The sequence below is a fragment of the Crocodylus porosus genome, unplaced genomic scaffold (assembly GCF_001723895.1).
Source record: "Crocodylus porosus isolate Cpor-Errol unplaced genomic scaffold, CroPor_comp1, whole genome shotgun sequence".
Classification (NCBI taxonomy): Eukaryota; Metazoa; Chordata; order Crocodylia; family Crocodylidae; genus Crocodylus; species Crocodylus porosus.
In genome coordinates this window covers 58,090,967-58,106,916 of record NW_017728950.1, presented here as the reverse complement: position 1 = coordinate 58,106,916, position 15,950 = coordinate 58,090,967, and the positions used below count along the sequence as shown (strand labels likewise).

Below are 15,950 nucleotides of genomic sequence, written 5' to 3'. Positions count from 1 at the left end.
GTTGCCTGCTACAGGGGGGTTATGGCTGCTGCACGTGGATGGGTATGCAGTCTCAGGCACAGGTAGTGGCTGTGGTACTGCTACCTTCTCTTTGCTGCCTGTAGCAGCCTCATCCATTTTAGCTGGAGGAAAGAGGCTGCATCTCAGTTTGGGGGGGGAACATACACCTCTCCCTCTACCCCCTCTTCCACCCCTCCCTGAAGGCTGTCCAGTATGACCACCTGACTTTCCACCATGCTTCATGATGTGTTTCATGTCTTCCTTTTCAAGAAATATATAAATGTATTTGCATTCCTATATAAACTGAAAACTGTAGGTGTGGTGCAGTGATGAGATTTACAAACCCGATAGAAATATGTCTGTGTGTGTAGAAAAAACGCAAGGTGAGCTGACTTGAGTAATGAGATTTATGAACCTGATAGAAATATGTCTGTGTGTGTAGAAAAGCTCAAAAGCGTTGGTGTGCTGGAAAGAATGACCGCATAAAAAGAAATATATATAGTAAATTCCTGTATAGAGCAAATTCTATTGTAACCCTATCCAATATAAGTATAAAATTCAAAAGAATAAATCAATGAATATAATAATAAAATAAAAGCACCTACAAGAAGAAGCTATTCTGAAATCCCTCTTGCTAGGGTAGCAAGCAGGGAATCCTTTAGAAAAATCAGTGCACCTAGTTGTAGTGGTCTGACAGAGAGCTGCTAGAACAGACAGCTCACTAAGTGACCCCAAAACAGAAAGCAGGGCAATTCAAAAAATGCTGCCTTTTAAGAAGTTTTTCTGTCCCTCCCCCAGAGCGCTGGGGTTGGAAGGGACCTCAGAGAAGGGTGACAGTCACTGGCCAGCTACATATGTCAATAAAGGGAGCACTCCTTCCTTCGCCCCGACCTTCCCCACTCCTCCCCCTCCCTCCCTTTACTTTACTTTCTGTTTCCCTGTAGGGAAGCCATTAAAGGTAAGCCCAGCTTCAGTTGAAATTCAAAACATTTCAAAAAGTTTGAAAAGTTTTGACCTGCCCTGTTTCGAGCCTCTCTGTTTGGTTTCAACATTACTGTTTTGAGGTCAAAATGGCTCGAAACAGCATTGAAACAAAATAGGCAGCAAAATTTCACACAGTCCTAGTGGTTAGTATTTGGATTTGGATTCAGACAATTTGGGGGACAGTGATTCAATCTGGTGATTTGAATCACTGTCCCAAATTGATTTGGCTGAATCTGATAAGGAGATTTAACTGATGCTGAATCAGCCAAATCTCCAAATCACACAGGCCCCACCCCCCACTGCTCCTTGCTGTGTGGGGAGCTCTTCCACAAGCCCCCCAACCCTTGCCTACTCTCCCAGCCCCACCACCATGGCTGTCCCACCCACCCCAGCTCATGGCCCTTTAAAAAAAAAAGCCCTGACTCACCGGTTCCTGCCAGGCAGGAGGTGATCCCTGCTGCCCCCCACTATACTGTGCTGTGTGGGGGGCTCTGTGACAAGCCCCCAGAAACCCCAAGGCCACTGCAGAAGCCAGTGAGGTTGAGGTTTTTTGGTTTTTTAAAAGGGCTGGGAACTGGGGTGTGCAGGGAGCCATGGAGTGGCTGGGAGAGCGAGTAGGGGTTGGGGTACTTGTGGAAAAGTCCCCCACATAGTGTGAGGCAGTGGGGAGCAGTGGGGATTGCTCCCCCTATCTTGCAGCAGCCTGTGTGTGGGGCCTTTTTTTTAAAGAACCAGAAACTGGGGTGGGTGAGGAGCTATGGGGGGGCTGGGGGAGCAGGCAGGAGTTGGGGGATGCTCAGGGGGCTAGGGGAGCAGGTAGGAGATAAGGCCTGGCAGGGGTCCCCCATGGTTCCCTCCTCCCTCCCCCGCCCCCTACTTACTGGCTCCGAGTCCAGCTTCAGCTCCCTGCTGCAGCCAGCAGGCAGGAACTATCTGAATCATCGAAGCTCTCTAAATCTTTTCCAAAGATTCAGACAGCTTCAAAATAATTTGAACCTTTTAATTGGTCCCCTGATTCGATTTGGAGTCAGAAATTTGGCCGCTGAATTGGGCTGAATCTCCTCTGAATCGAATCAGCACCCGAAGCTTCGCATAGCCCTACAGGCTATCTACAGAAGCTGTGGATTCTCCATCCTTGGGAATTTTCAAGAGTAGGCTAAAGAGACACTTGGCTGGGATGGTTTAGATGAGGATGATCCTGCCTTGAGCAGGGAGCTATCTACAACATTGGAGTTACATCTTTGCTGCTCAGAATACAGCTGCTTCAGAATACTTGCGTATTTTGGTCTCACCCTCTGTTCCTATCCTAAAAAATACATCTCAGGTACTTCTATTGGCCTTCATCAACACAGTAACTGAGCACTCCCACAATCCTGAAGTTCTTTGTCTTCATAATACCCCCATGAAGCAGGAAAGTATCTCACTGCAACCTCAGCCACACCACAATCCGCTGGCTGGGGAATTAGCTCCTTGGTAGGACCCAGAGGGTAGTGGTTGACAGAAGTCAATCATCGTGGTGCCCTGTGAGCAGTGAGGTCCCCCAGAGCTCTGTCCTTGGGCCTATACTATTTAACATCTTCATTAATGATGTGGACATTGGGGCAAAGCATCCACACCAGAAGACAAGTGAGTAATCCAGGCTGACCTGGATAGGCTCAGCAATTGGGCAGACAAGAACCTCATGGTGTTTAATGCTCAAAAATGCAAGGTTCTCCACCTTGGGAAGAAAAACCTGCAGCATCCTTATAGGCTTGGCAGTGCTACATTGGCTAGCACTATGGAAGAAAGAGATTTAGGGGTCATCACTGACCACAAGATGAACATTAGCCTGCAATGCAATGCTGCAGCTAGTAAAGCGACCAAAATACTGGCTTGCATCCATAGATGCTTCTCTAGCAAATCCCGGGACGTCATTCCCCCCTTTGTACTCAGCTTTGGTGAGGCCGCAGCTGGAGTACTGCGTCCAGTTTTGGCCTCCACAATTCAAAAAGGATGTGGAGAAGCTTGAGAGGGTGCAGAGGAGAGCCACACACATGATCAGAGGTCAGGGAAGCAGACCTTATGAAGAAAGGTGAGAGCCGTGGGGCTCTTCAGCCTGGAAAAGCATAGGCTCAGTGGCGATCTGGTGGCCACATATAAGTTCATCAGGGGTGCTTACCAGGATCTGGGGGAACATTTGTTCACAAGAGCCCCCCAAGGGATGACAAGGTTGAACAGTCACAAACTCCTCCATGACCATTTCAAGCTGGACATAAGAAAGAACTTCTTTACTGTCTGAGCCCCCAAGGTTTGGAATAGACTGCCGTCGGAGGTAGTTCAGGCACCTATTCTGAATGCCTCCAGAAGACATCTGGATGTTTATCTTGCTGGGATCCCTGCTGACTTCCTGGCCCTGGGGCAGGTGACTGGACTCGATGATCTTCCGAGGTCCCTTCCAGCCCTAATGTCTATGAAATCTATGAAATCTTACATAGGGAAAGCTGAGGCATGAAGAGTCCAGAATGTTGCAGGAAATCTAAGGCAGACTAGGAAACTGAACCCATCTTTCCTAAGTCACAAGCTATTCTGACTCACCAATCCAAGTCAGTACTGAAGTTTATAATTTTCTGGTCCCACTGCAAATGTTCTTGTTTATAGGTCAAGGTGTCCAAAGTTTCTGTCTCTTCAATACGGTAGTTAAAAAAAATCATTATAGATAATAACAGCCCTTATAACTGTTTTTAGGATAGCCTCAGAGGCCTGGTGAGCCATTTTTCCTGGACAGGCATACTCATATCTTTAAAATCCGCATGCTATAATGCAATGTATTTCTGAGAGGGTAACTGAAATTTTTGTGTCACGCTGTCACAATCCAAACCTTTCCTCCTTGTAGGCCAAAAAGCCTTTAGTCAGCACACCCATTAAACCCACAAACACATTTTTACCATTCAAACTCAGCAATGGTTGCACAATCTGGGAGCAGACACTAGAATAGGAGGAATCACATACTGATGCTGCCATCCTCACCTCTGCCTAGCATTCTGTGCAGCTGTTCCCTGCCCCACCCCCCCGAGAGATGGATTCTCCAGGCCAGTGTGGGTGTTATTCATGTGTTCTCAGCCTGAAGTCTCTGGGACTGCAGTGCCAGCAAAAAAATTGCAGCCAGGAGATCCCAACACCAATCTTGTCTTAAATAATGACCACAGGCTTGGTTCAGTGGCAAAGTGTTGGCCAAATTTATTGTCTACAAGGCATGACTTGTATGCCTATGACAAAGTATTGGCACAACACCACATAGGCTTCCTGGGCCAATACAAAGTTCCCATAATTTCTAATTCTCATTTTATACCGTGATCAAAACAAATGGCATATTACATTCCACTAAAATTTTGAATATCTTAAGCCATCCTGTACCATGGGCTTGTTCAACATCTTGATCTGAGCGTTTCCATTCCAGCCTTATCATCCTGGTACTGGACTATTCTACATCTTGTGCTGCCATCTCCTGCTTCCATCCCCTAGCTGGAATGCACATCTGGCCCACATTCCAAGTTCTGTTTATGTAAGGAGTTCATGCATTGATCAGGTTCACTGATCAGGCCTATTCTGGCCCAATGCCTTAACAAAGTATTTGTGTGAGCAATATATATATATATACACATACACATATATTGATCAATGTTCCAGTGAGACCTACACCTAGACCCTTTCATGGACCCTAATAGTGACATAGGCATTGAGGTAATGCGAGACTGAGCACCGAGAGAGATTGTGACTATTCTATAAGAAGGTCACCAAGGAGGGGACCATAGGATCAAAAGCCTGCGGTTGGTACACCTGTAAAACCCCCAACTAAAAACCACCATCCAAATTTCCAACTCTCCATACTCAACTGGATTAGCAAAAGCTGGGTTCACCGTTAAGTTGCACAACTGTTGGCACAAGCTCACCAGACTGGTTACGGATCTGTGATGACAAAGATTAAAACTTTAATCTTCTTTTTGGGTAGAAAAAACATAACAAATATCATCCTGTTTGAGCTGGAGCAAAGATAATTGGGAGTGTAAAGGTAGAGTTTTAAGCCAATAGGTATAGGGAAAGTATTACAAAGCATGTTTATGCATTAGATTAAGTAAGCAAAGCTAATAAAAGGTAAGGGTAGAGAGTGCACGGTTGGATATACTTTCAAGACTCCTGAGTGATATATTGTCCCATACAGCGTAAGGCTGTCTGATCACCACTCTTGGGATAAAATAACCACTTAGAAAGGTAATGAACCCATTGCTTGTTAATGCAACGTGTTATTGCTTAACAGACATGCTTTATAGAGAGGAGTTATTGTCTCTCCTTATATGTAGCCTTTAACAAGGCTTTTGATAACATTTCCAACAACATTCCTGCAAGCAAGCTAAGGAAGTATGGGTTGGATGAATGGACTGTAAGGTGGAGACAAAGATGGCTGGATTGTTGGGCTGAACAGGTAGCTCAATGTCTAGCCAAGTAGTCAAGTGGAGTGCCCCAGGGGTCAGTCCTGGGGCTGGTTTTCTTCAATACATTTAATAATGATCTGGAAGATGGGATGGATTGCACCCTCGGAAAGTTCTAGGATGACACCAAGCTAGGGGGTGTAGTAGATATGCTGGAGGATAGAGCTAGGATTCAGTGGTCTCCAAAGTGGGGTGTGCGCACCCCAGGGGGTGTGCAAGACCAACCATTGGGGTGCAGGAAGAAAATATTAGAACTTCTATTTATATTCATTTTTATCCAAAAAAAAGAGAAAGAAATTAAGCTTTACTAATATTTAATATATGGATTGACACTGGCGCCCTCACTTGGTCTGTGTGTCAGATGGTCACTGTAAGGGAGTGAAGAGGGTGCTGAGCCCAGGCGATCCCAGCGGCAGCAGGACCCAGCCCGACTTCCAGGTCGCGGCAGAGGGCAAAGGCCGGAAACTTCCCCCTTACAGGAACCCGGAAGCAGCCGGTGCGGGAGCAACCCGGGCCGGCATAAAAGGAGCGCCGGAGGCATGCAGAGGGGCGGTGGATCCGGAGGTGGTGGCGGCGGGAGTTGGCGCCGGCGGGAGCAGACTGCAGAGGATCCAGGTGGTGTGGAGGAGAGGACGGACCTTTTGGGGCCAGCAGAGCCCCGGACAAGGTAGTTAACCAAGGGAGGCGGCAGACGCCGGCCGGGAGGAGCACCGGGAATGCAGGAGCTGCCAGTACTCCAATTTTCTTATGGACTTCCCTTTATGATTTAGCGGACGACGAGGGCAGAGCAGCCCCATCAGTGAGCTTAGGACTAAAAGGGAGGGGACAGGAAGGAGCACCCCACTCCCTGACCGACGAGGAGCCTAGGCGCACCTTGAGGGTGGGCATGACTCCATAGTTCCCTCATTCGTAACAGGCATTTGATTGACTGTGTTTATGTTGGTGGTGCAGCCCAGAGCGCGTTGCGCTGAGGACCGTTCCAATAGGACGATCTTTCCAGTGGATCGGGCGAGGGTGTAGGGGTGGAGGAGCCCTCAAGACCCCAGGGCCCAGCGGACGATGAGAGTCTCATTTTCCGGACTGCACGCACCATAACATCTGAACCCAGTAACATATCATCGAAGTCGTGGCAGGCGAGACCAGCGCGTGGGTTCGTTGAGACCGGTGAGTCTCTACGTGTATCTCCCTACTAGGGGTCCCCCAAGAGGAAGCTGACCAGCGATGGACAGAGCTGGGGCGAACAACTCCCTCACAACTGGTGCATTGGCCGGGAAATGCCACCCTTGAAGGGCGTCCCGACCCAGCAGTACAACCCAAATGGAGCTCCCGGCTGGGATGACAGGCAAGGACACTGGGCAGCAGACCCTGAACCTGATGGCCCAATTACTGCAGCAACACCAACAAGCATCCCTGAGGCAGATGAGCATGCAGGAACATTGGCTGCAGCAGCAGTCCCATGCGGGGCAGAGCCCATGGGAGTTCAGCGTACCAAAGATGACTAAGGAGGACGACATGGAGGCCTTTTTAGAGGCCTTCGAGCAAGCGGCCCTAGCCGCTGGGGTAGACAAGGCGAGATGGGCCGGCTGTGTGGGGGTCCTGCTGGTGGGCCCGGCGCAAGCAGCCTACCAGGCTTTATCCCGGAGAGACGCATTGGATTACGACCAGGTAAAGGCCAAGATCCTACAAAGGTTAGACATTACACCTGAGAGGCATCAACAGGCCTTCCGAGGAAGGAAAACCAGGACAGAGAAGGACCCTAAGGCCTTATGGCAGTTCCTCTCAGATGAAGTGATCAAATGGTTGAAGCCGGCCGTGGCAACCAAGGAAGAGATCTGTGACCAGGTATTACTGGAGCAGTTCCTCACAGATCTGGGAGAGGATACATGACAGTGGGTCAGGTGTCATGGATCCACGACATCACGCCAGGCCCTTCGTTTAGCGGAACAATTTGAGGCAGTGCAAGGGGAGCTATCCCCGGATCAAGGTATGCAGGGAAGGGAAGGCCCTCCCAAGAGTGAGAAGGAGGGCAGGGGTGAGAAGAGGCCAGCTAGGAAGGGCCTCTTCTGTTTCCTTTGTGGTGGGAGAGGCCATATAGCCCGTGTTTGCCCATTGAACACCCGCAGCCAGGCCACGAGGGGGGGACAGTACCCCAAGGGACCCTTGAGGGACAGAGGCCCCGCGGAAGGTGAGCCCATGGAGTGTGGGGTATGCACAGGGGTAGTTCCCTCCCCAAAGCTGTTACCTGAAGTACGAGCTTGGGTGGGGGGGGGCGCCCCTTGACGGCGGCGGTGGACACCGGGTGCGCACAGACCCTGGTCAGGTCTTCAGCAGTTGAGTGGAGGGAAGCCCCCCCAGTGTGCAGGGATATACCTCGTTTGCCTGCACAAGCAGAGGTCCTACTTCGAAAGAAGGTTACTGGAAGTATGGGTGCAAGGGACCTGCCGACGAATGCTGGTAGGGCTAAAGGAGGACATACTGTACCTGATGACATTGGGAAGAGATTGGCTGGAGATCTTCGAGGTCCTTGCGGGGCTTCAGCCCTCGGACATTGCTCGGGGAGGACTAGTAGGAAAGGAATGGGGACCGCCGGATGACACAGAACTGGAAGAGCTCGCGAGCAGCAGCCAGTTTAAAGAGGCCCAAGAGACAGATGGAGAGCTCCGGCCCTTCAGAGAAGAGGTGGCCACACGACGCGAGCAGCAGGTAAGCCCCAATGCTGATCGAGCCAGAGGGCCCCAAGTGGAAATCAGACAGGGCTTGTTATACCGCATTAAGCGGGGCCAACACGAGGGGGAGGAGGTGGCGCAGCTGTTGATACCCCTCTCCTATAGACAACCCTTATTGCGGCTAGCGCATGGGAACCCCCTGGGAGGGCATCTGGGGAAGCACAAGACTGAAGCCCGGTTGACCCGGTGGTGTTTTTGGCTGCATCTGAACGAGGATGTAGAGAACTTTTGCAAATCGTGTGGGTGGTGCCAAAGGGTGAGCTCTAACAACCCCCCCCGGGTGCCCCTGCAGCCTGTACCAGTGGTACGAGACCCCTTTGCGTGGATAGCCTTAGACGTGATGGGCCCATTGCCCTGAAGCATGGCCGGACACCAGTTTATCCTTGTCCTCATTGATTATGCCACCCGTTTCCCAGAGGCCGTACCCTTGAGGACGGTCACGGGGGCACGGGTGGCCGAAGAACGCATGAAGTGGGTCACCACCTTTGGGATCCCCAAAGAGATAATGATGGACCAAGGGTCAAACTTTATGTCGATGGTAGTAGTGGCCCTTTGTAAAGTACTACGGATACGCTATCTCAAGACGACCGTGTACCACCCACAAGCCAATGGGTTAGTTGAGCGTTTTAACGCTACCCTAAAGGGAATGCTGCGGTGCTGTATGCAGGCTGACCCTCGGAGATGGGACTTGTTGGTGCCACCACTAGTGCTTGCGGTCCGAGACACCCCGCAAGCATCCATGGGTTACTCCCCATTTGAACTGGTCTTTGGGCACTGCCCTCAGAGCCTGTTAGACATCGTGCGGGAAGGTTGGGAGGACAGTGGCAGCATAGGACAGAAGGCGACCGAACATGTGCAGAGCCTACGGGAACGCCTGCACCTCGCTCAAGAAATGGCTCAGGATAACCTGGTAGAAACCCAGCGACAACAGAAGGATTGATACAACAAGGGGGCGAAGGAATGAGAGCCGCGAGCAGGTCAGAAAGTGCTGGTAATGCTACCCAGCTCCAACCGTAAATTTGAATCACAGTGGCAGGGGCTGGTTACAGTGGTTAGATGAGTGGGCCCGGTAGATTATGAGGTGCGATGGGAGGGTAAACGAAGGAAGAGACAAATTTTCCATGTTAACTTGCTTAAAGAGTGGCAAGAACCCCAGGGGCTTCTGCTTGAGCCGGACTTTGAGTCCGACAAACAGGAGACACCGGGGGCGACCAGCTGCAAGGCCCCACGGTTGCTTCCCCTTTTGCCAGGGACCAACGTCTGGGGAGGAGGCAGGAACAACAGATGCGGGAGTTGATCCGAGAATTTGAGGACATCTTCACCGATAGGCCAGGGAAGGTGAAGGGGCTCGAACATGCCATTATAACTAGGAAGGGCCAGGTCGCAAGGGAAAAGTGGCGGAGGATTCCCTTTCATCGGCGCCAGCCCATCAAGGCAGAATTGGAAAAGATGTTGGCCCAGGGGATTATTACCCTCTCGCGCAACCCCTGGCGGAGCCCGTTGGTAGCGGTGACAAAACCAGATGGCAGCCTGCGGTTGTGTGTAGACTTCAGGAAGCTAAACCCGTTAACGCAATTCGATGCTTTCCCAATGCCCCAAGTGAACGAGTTAGTGGAGCGAATAGGGCAAACCAGCTTTATTTCTACACTAGACTTGTCAAAGGGGTACTGGAAGATCCCCTTGTGGCAGGAGGATCAACCCAAGACGGCTTTCGGCATGCCGTGGGGCCTATTCGAATTTAAAAGGATGCCCTTTGGGTTAAACAGTGCGGCGGCCACATTCCAACGGCTAATGGACTGGGTGCTCATGCCCCATCAAGAATATGTGGCGGCCTATATAGATGACATAGTCATATATACGCAGACGTGGGAACAACATATAAGGGCCCTAAGGGCAATCTTGATGGAGCTAAGGTGGAAGGGATTGACGGCGAACCCAAAGAAATGTGCCCTGGGCAAGCACAAGACAAAGTACCTAGGCTTCCTATCGGACAAGGACAGGTGAGACCTTTGAGGGACAAAGTCGAGGCCATCAGGAATTATGAGGCGCCCCTGACAAAGACACAGATGCGAGCCTTCTTGGGCCTAGCCAGTTATTATAGATGGTTTATCCCGCAGTTTGCCGAAGTTGCCAACCCCTTGGTCGAAACAACGAAGGGGCGAGAACCCCACAAGATAAAGTGGAACCCGGAGAGGCAGAGAGCCTTCAAAGAACTAAAAAGGGTCCTATGCCAGGAAGCGGTACTTCATACACCTGACTTTAATATCCCATTTACCCTACAGACGGATGCCTCGGCCTACGCCCTGGGGGCAGTGCTCACCCAGGAGGTGGATGGAGCAGAGCACCCAGTAGCCTTCGCTAGCTGGAAGCTGAACGACAGCAAACAAAGGTACTCCACAATCGAGCGAGAGTGTCTGGCAATCAAGTGGGGTATTGACTATTTTAAGTACTATCTGCTAGGTCGAGAGTTCCGTTTAGTGACGGACCACGCACCCCTGCGGTGGCTTAATTCGACCAAGACTGAGAATGCCCGAATAATGATATGGGCACTGGCACTTCAACTATTCCAATTCCAGATTGGTTACAAACCAGGGCGAGCCAACACTGTGGCAGACTTCCTGTAGAGATACGGCGGGACGAAGTAGCGTGCTGACTCTGATTGTAGGGCGGTCCTATTACAGGGGAGTAGGGGCTGTGGAGAAGGCAGTCAGAACAAAAAAGCGTCTAGCGGCGTCTTGAGGGGCGGGATATGTAAGGGAGTGAAGAGGGTGCCGAGCCCGGGCGATCCCGGCGGCAGCAGGACCCAGCCCGACTTCCGGGTCGTGGCAGAGGGCAAAGGCCGGAAACTTCCTCCTTACAGGAACCCAGAAGCAGCTGGTGCAGGAGCAACCCGGGCCGGCATAAAAGGAGTGCCGGAGGCACGCAGAGGGGCGGTGGATCTGGACGTGGCGGCGGCAGGAGTCGGCGCCGGCAGGAGCAGACTGTGGAGCATCCAGGCAGCGTGGAGGAGAGGACGGACCTTTTGGGGCCAGCAGAGCCCCGGATAAGGTAGTTAACTGAGGGAGGCGGCAGACGGCGGCCGGGAGGAGCACCGGGAATGCAGGAGCTGCCGGTACTCTGATTTTCTTATGGACTTCCCTTTATGACTTACCAGACGACGAGGGTGGAGCAGCCCCGTCAGTGAGCTTAGGACTAAAAGGGAGGGGACAGGAAGGAGCACCCCACTCCCTGACCAACGAGGAGCCTAGGCGCACCTTGAGGGCGGGCATGAGTCCGTAGTTCCCTCATTCGTAACAGGCGTTTGATTGACTGTGTTTATGTTGGTGGCGTGGCCCAGAGCGCGTCGCGCTGAGGACTGTTCCAGTAGGACGATCTTCCCGGTGGATTGGGCGAGGGTGTAGGGGTGGAGGAGCCCTCAGGACCCTAGGGCCCAGCGGAGGACGAGAGTCTCATTTTCCAGAGTGCATGCGCCATAACATCTGAACCCAATTAACATATCATCGAAGTTGTGGCAGGCGAGACCAGCGCATGGGTTCATTGAGGCCGGTGAGTCTCTATGTGTATCTCCCTACTAGGGGTCCCCTGAGAGGAAGTTGACCGGCGACGGATGGAGCCGGGGCAAACAACTCCCTCACAGTCACGTGTCATGTACAGTACGCCAGGTATCCTGAGGGAAGAGTGGGAGTTCCACAATGTGGAGGGGTTGACAGTGGCGCCCTCACTTGTTTGTTCGCTTTCAGCGTGTTGCAACGTATTGCAGTTTACGTGTGCCTGATTAAGTGGATTTACGGATTATATTATCTAGTTTTAACTAAACTAACCCTCACAAAATGGACAAGTGCCTTAAAAAGATTCCTTAAAAGAAATAGCGGATTGAAGATAATACTAATAATGTGAGCACAAGCGAACAACAAGAAAATGGCAGAGCTGACACTTCTTCTACTCCTAGTACAAGCTCTTCGTCAGCCACATTACAAGGTAAACACAATGACGATCTAATCAGATCTGACAAGAAGTCGGCCAAAAAAATTCAAAATTATCAAGAAAACTATTTGAAATATGGATTTACATCCACTATTGTTAACGATGAACCTCACCCAAAGTGTATATTGTGCCTTGAGATATTAGCTAATGATAGTATGAAGCCATCATGATTAGCAAGACATTTAAAAACTAGGCATCCAGAACATGAAGACAAACCTCTACAATTTTTTCAGCCATGTTTAAAATCATGCGATACTCCATCCAGTACTTTACAAATTTCACTGAACTTAATGATACATGTTTAGAAGCCTCTTTTGAGGTTTCTTACTTAATCACAAGAGACAAAAAGCCACATACCATTGGGGCAACACTTGTTCTCCAGCCACGGTAAAAATGGCTGAAATAATATGCGGAAAACTATGGCAACAAACTAAAATGCATTCCTTTTTCAGCAAATACTGTTGGAAGATGCATAGAAAACATTGCTGAAGATTTGAAGGAACAAGTATTAGAACAAATTATGCAGTGTGGGAGGTTTGCTATACAGTTGGATGAAAGTACAGATGTTTCTAACATGTCTCAGCTTATGGTATTTGCAAGATTCTGTTTCAATAATGAAATACACGAAGAATTACTTTTTTGTGAGCCACTAAAGGAAAAATATACCAGAGAAGATATATTCTCAACAGTAAATGACTTCTTTAATAAAAACTATGTTTTATGGAAAAACCGTGTAAGTGTAACCACTGATGGAGCGGCTGCTTTGACTGAAATAAAACAAGGATTCTGGGGTACAGTTACAGAGATAGCACCACACGTGAAATTCATTCACTGCATCATTCATAGGCAAGCTATTGCAGCAAAGAAGTTGGAACCAGAAGTGCACAAAGTGCTACAGGATGTCATTGATGTGGTTAATTTTATTAAAACAAGACCTTTAAATAGAAGAATCTTTACAATACTTTGTAATGAGATGGGGAGTGACTATGAAAATCTTTTGTACCACACAGAGGTTCGCTGGTTACCTTGTGGTAAAGTGCTTAAAAGAGTTGTCAAACTTAAAGATGAGTTACGGATTTTTCTTTTACAAAAAGACAAGTGTTCCAAATTTGCTGACCTTTTCTGTGATGACAAGTGGCTGTCAGTAGTATGCTACCTAGCAGATATTTAAAAAAAAATAAACACACTTAATCTGTCCCTTCAAGGTAAAGCTGATGTTTTAACAATGAGTGAGAAAGTAACTGCTTTTCAAAAGAAAATCATGCTATGGAGAGGGCATTTTGAAAATGGATGTTTGGAAATGTTTCCATTGTTATATGATTTTGTTGCTGAAAACAATGTAAGTGTGTCACCTATAAAAACTCTCATATGTGCACACTTAAAAAACTTGGAAACAGAATTTTCTAACTTGTTTAAAAATCTTCCAAACAAAGTTTCAGTGGGTTTTGAACCCATTTGTTAAAAATATAAAAATGCAACACCTTCCGATGAGTTTGCAACTGATTGACATCAGGGAAGATGGAAATTTACTAGCCGAATTTCAACAAAAACCTTTGCATAATTGGTGGATGGGATTGAAAAATCAGTATCATGATTTAGTAAGCGCAGCCAACGATGCACTTCTTCCATTTGGATCTACGTATCTTTGTGAGGTATCTTTTTCAGCTATGACAGCCATTAAAACCAAGTATCGAAATAAACTGAACTTAGAACCAGACCTTCAAATGGGTGTATCACAAAGTGTTAAACCAAGATTTTCAAAAATAATGAAGAATATTCAACCACATTGCTCTTACTAAAAAATATTATTAGTAGTAATAATATTTTTAGTGACAGCAAAAAGGTTTTCTGTACTGTTAATGAATAAAACATAATAAATAATTATTTTAAAAATATTGTTTATTTCATCTTTATCTCATCCTTTTTTAATTTATATTTTTGTGTATGTTTTATAATGTACTTAATATATTAGTACAGTACTACATGTATATAATTTATAAATAAATATACATACATTGGGGGTGCGTGCTCAAAAATTTTTTACTGATAAGGGTGCTCGATCAAAAAAGTTTGGAGACCACTGCTCTAGACAAATTGGAGGATTGGACCAAAAGAAATCTCATGAAGTTGAACAAGGACAAGTGCAGAGTCCTGCACTTAGGACAGAACAATCCCACATACCACTACAGCCAGGGGACTAACTGGCTAAGCAGCAGGTCTGCAGAAAAGGATGTGGGGGTTACAGTGGACAATAAGATGGACATGAGTCAACAGTGTGCCCTTGTTGCCAAGAAGGCTAACAATATACTGAGCTGTATTAGTAGGAGCATTGCTAGCAGATCAAGGGTAGTGATTATTCCTCTCTATTCTGCACTGGTGAGGCACATCTGGAGTACTGTGTACAGTTTGGCTTCCCCCGCCCTGCCCCACCCCTCCCCACTATAGAAAGGATGTGGACAAATTGGAGGGAGTCCAGCAGAAAGCAACAAAAATGTTTCAGGGGTTGAGGCACATGACTTACGAAGAGAGGCTTAGGGAACTGGGCTTATTTAGTCTGAAGAAGAGTTGATGAACTGCTTTGTGCTTAGTAGATGTTTTGTAGTTAATAAAGCTTCTGACTGTTTGTCGGACAAGTGCTGGTGGTTGATCACAGAGTTCTCCTCACCCACAGAGAAGTACGGCTTGGATGAGTTTTTGCCCAGCAGTTGGCACCCCAGATGGGACTTGGGAGGAGAACTGATTAGCCACGGTCAGAGAGGTAGTTGCTGTTGATAAGAGGCAGTTCTAACTTCAGGATTTAGGGTCGCAACCTGGATCTTGCTGGTCACCTGAGGCCTGGCAGTACAGACAAAGTTTCAGGGACAGAGTCCCATCAGAGCTTTAACGTTTGAACCTCTCATCAGGGATGGGAAGTAAAGAGAAATCCTTGTTAGAGAAATTTATGGTGGAATCTGGAAAGGGACCATGGGATTATGATTTCTTTAAGGGTCCTGACTCTTGGGAGAAATTACAGCAGCAAGTGGAGATTCTTATAACGAGTGTAAAACCTTAGATAGGTAAGAAAACACAGAAATGCACTGCATTGCATGGTTTATTTATTTATTTATGTCAATCTTTAACAGAAGAGCTAGCAGAGGCTGTGTCAGGTTACACGGTTGCAAGATCATTGTCAAACATATCTTAGTGAAACAGAGGCTTGGAAAGCTCAGGCACAAATGCTTAAAAGTATTAACCAGGCAACTCAGCTTCAGGTCATTCAAAAACAGCTTAGAGAGGAAAAAACTGCTAGAAGGCAAGTGCAGGAGGAAATAAAGCAGTGGAAAGAGGCTGCAGAGGAAGTGAAAGCAGGAATCACACAAGTAAAGATTGAAGCTCAGCTCGCAGGCCACAAGAAGTCAGATCATACAGTCTGCAAAAAGGAAATTGAGGCACTGCAATCTCAGTTAGGGGTCACATGAGGTATTGTGTTGGCTATTTCTGGAGCATCAGTAGAAGGAAATGTATGAGCCCAGGGGATTTTTCTGCTCTTCCCATAGATGTTAAACTTGGAAGTAATGCACAGTGTTACCTGTCAGCTCCATGTTTTTGGGGAGCCCTGACACAGGACACAGACTGTCTGACTCACAAAGAATCGCCCCCCCCCAACAGAAACTAATTAAGATGCAGTGAGAGACACACCTAAAACCCTCCAGATAAGGGTGACAAAAGTGAAACAACTGCCCTAGGTCTCATTTGCATCTGAGATGGGAACAGATGACCATTCATTTACATGAGAGATGGAGAACAGAAA

General features: G+C 48.1%; 1 long non-coding RNA gene across 1 annotated transcript in view; it reads left to right on the top strand.

Annotated features, from left to right (window-relative positions):
• The first annotated feature begins 232 nt into the window (after positions 1–232).
• The window catches only part of LOC109323307, an 18,295-nt gene continuing 2,577 nt past the window's right edge, over positions 233–15,950 (top strand). The window contains exons 1-3 of the long non-coding RNA XR_002104606.1: positions 233–326; positions 3,622–3,627; positions 15,096–15,104. This is a non-coding gene — a long non-coding RNA (uncharacterized LOC109323307). The remainder of the gene's footprint in view (positions 327–3,621; positions 3,628–15,095; positions 15,105–15,950) is intronic.